The sequence below is a fragment of the Morone saxatilis genome, unplaced genomic scaffold (genome assembly GCF_004916995.1).
Source record: "Morone saxatilis isolate NCDOM2014 unplaced genomic scaffold, NCSU_SB_2.0 Contig21, whole genome shotgun sequence".
Taxonomy (NCBI): Eukaryota; Metazoa; Chordata; class Actinopteri; family Moronidae; genus Morone; species Morone saxatilis.
The window spans coordinates 869,882-872,909 of NW_023339774.1; the positions used below are offsets into that span (position 1 = coordinate 869,882).

At 39.5% G+C, this 3,028-nt stretch overlaps 1 protein-coding gene across 1 annotated transcript in view; it reads right to left on the reverse strand.

Moving 5' to 3' along the window:
- Positions 1-3,028, reverse strand: part of LOC118332807 (serine/threonine-protein kinase Nek6-like) — a 23,279-nt gene that overhangs the window by 9,896 nt on the left and 10,355 nt on the right. The gene's annotated exons all lie outside the window — the stretch shown is intronic.

A 3,028-nucleotide genomic window follows, 5' to 3' on the forward strand; every position in this document is an offset into this window, starting at 1 on the left:
CTCTCTCAAATTGTTAGTTTTTGTTAAATATTTTAGCCATTTAATATTTATTTCTGACACATAGGAGAAACGTAATAATAAATTGCTGTACTAATATGCAATGTCCTTAAATGAGTGTGCCCTTTTAAAAAAAATTCTATATTAAGTAAAGTACAAATATGAATATTGAATATATTACATTATTAAATCTGTATTTATTGTGTCATGTCTAACATGTTGAAATAGATGGCTAAGAATTTAAGTGTTTTTTGTGAGGTTTAATTAGCACAGTAATCCTTTGTCCTCTCTAGCTAGCTAGCGCTAGCATATTAATACCTTGTCATCCTCTGTAGCTAGCCTCACTGTGGGTCTTTGTTCTGGCTTTGGGGATGATTAAATGGCCACTACCTGAATACCTGAGGGTTCTAGAGGTGTAACTCATAGTGTATAAGCTAATCTGATAAATAAGGAGGAAGTTCCAGAAAGGGCAGGACTTGTATTGATGGACTTGACTTCAAAAGGTCCAAGTTGTGTCACAATTTTTATTTTTATTTTTTAAGTTGAGCCTAATATAATCAAATTTGTGACTCCAAGTTCTTCAAGTGGGGTCCAAGTCATGCAACTTGAGCCTACACCTCTGGTTAAGGGAACCATCATGTAAATTAATAAAAGAAAGCAACATTGACTGTAAGAAGGAAACAGAAAGCAAAAAAGTTGACTGCCAGGATGAAGTACCACATTTTATGGATTTCATTCAGCCTGACCACCTCCTTTTGCAACACAGACTACTGGGCAGCTTGAAGGACTGTGTATGTGACTATGAAACAGGGTGTTGTTGAGAGAAAAGTGTATGTACATTCTTCAAACATTGCATGAGTAAGACTGTCAGCACTGAACGGCATCCTGGGAGCTGATGATAGGCCAATTTTGCCAACATTTTCAAAAGCCTTTACCAGGCAATAACCCCCATACTTGCCATTATAGAGATATCTTGAAAATAAAACCCTGCTGACATGAACACAGAGCGCTCTCACTGTGCATGCCCAGCAGTGCTCCTCATTTATGGGCACAAATGATGTCTTATGATCTCAACAGGCCTCTGTTTGTGCTGCAGAGAAAGACTATCAGTCTAGTAAAGTTGCAGCCAATGTTTTTAAATCACTCCTCTGCTGCAATCCTGCAATCTTTAAAGAAAAGTCTTGTATGGACTCATCTGTCTGCACAGGCTGGCTTTTGATTTTTCTACTTTCCATTTATAACTTACAGTGATAACCATGACTTACTGGGAAGACTTACTGGAACACTTCACGTGTAGACAAAGACAAACTGGCAATGAAACAAAGAAACATAAAGACTAAGGCTCAATCCAGATGTCCACCCTCTGGACTTGAGGACTGAGCCCCACTGTGACGTGGTCACATCGAGTCACCAAGGGTTCAAGACTGGAAGTCACTGATAGACAGGCTTCAAATGTCCACTCCAATCATTGCTGTGGAAACTAAATATTAATTCTGGCCTACAGGATTTAATGAACAAAGTAATTGTATAGTAATTTATACTTAGCAATTGTAAATCCTACAACGTCACACACCTAACCCTACCAGCTCTATTTGAAAAGTGTGCTGATATAACTTTTGTTCTGATTTGACAAATAAAATAGAATTATATATAATCCGCTTACCATCTAAAGCTTGTGTGTAACAGCAAAACGAATGCACTGGATTCTCCTGGCCTCTCTCCTGTCCAAAAAGTGTGTGTGTGTGTGATATTGTGTAATTCCTTGGAACAGAAGGCAGATTGTTTAGCTCCACTCAGACTTCCAAATGCATTATTGTAGTTTCTATTGTCAGTGGAACAAAAAAGAAGTTAGCTTTCAGACGATCACATTCTTGTCAGAATCAGATCAGACTTGTGGAGGGTCAGAGACGAGCTCCTTTTCATACAGACGTTTCTGCTCCACCTGTGAAATCAAATGTGATTCCTCCCTCGCGCTTTCCTCAGTGTGTGACAGAGTTTGTGGTGTGTTGGCAGAATGCTAATCCTCCTGGGTCATGTGGTGCTGAGCCTCCAGAGGCGCTTAGTGCTTCACTTTACAGTGTAACCTTCTTCTGTCAGGATATTTATATTTCAGTTTGGCTTCATTAAAAGCAGTAGTTAACTTCCTCTAACCAGTGTTTTCCAGGGATATGCTGGATGGGTGGAGGTTGGTGTGCAAATTTAGAAAAATAACAAAAAGACAGGGAGAGAAACAAGAAAAAAACAATAGGATTTTAAGGCTACAATAATGTTTTTAAGCCCAAATACTGCTGTGTGCACAAGATAAACCTTTTACCCTAATTTTGGCTTTGTGGACAAAACACAATCACTATGCATTCACTATCATATGATCTATAGGCATAATTAAACATGCAAATATGCTTTTAAAGCATTCTTTCTATAAGTCTGTGCAATATTTCATATGCTATAAAGGGAAATATTAAATTCATTATTAGTATGTTCAATTACAACTTTTCAACCCCAAACTCTATTCCATCCATCTGGTCCTGCTCAACTTCCTCATTACGTCTTCACAACAAACGACACATGCACCTATCTAATCTCCGCCCCCTTCCTCGGTCCTCACAACCCATCACGAAGCAGTCACCTGAAACTGGCTTTGCTCAACACCCGCTCACTCAACAATAAAAGCCTAATTTTAAATGAATTCATAACTGACAATAACCTGGATTTCCTCTGTATCACTGAAACCTGGCACAAACCTCTGGACTATTTCTCACTCAACCAGACCACACCCACAGGATATACATACATGGACAAACCCCGACCTGAGGGGCGGGGAGGTGGTGTTGCTGCAGTGTACAGAAAGGACATTAAAACATCCACCATCTCCATCCCTGCTGCTCAGTCCTTTGAACACATCACTTTCAAACTCTCTGGTCCCACTCCTCTGGTCACTGCCATAATCTACCGCCCCCCCAAACCAAATCCTTCCTTTCTCTCTGACTTTTCTGACTTTTTAACTCAGTTATCTGCCATCTCACCTTCTGTT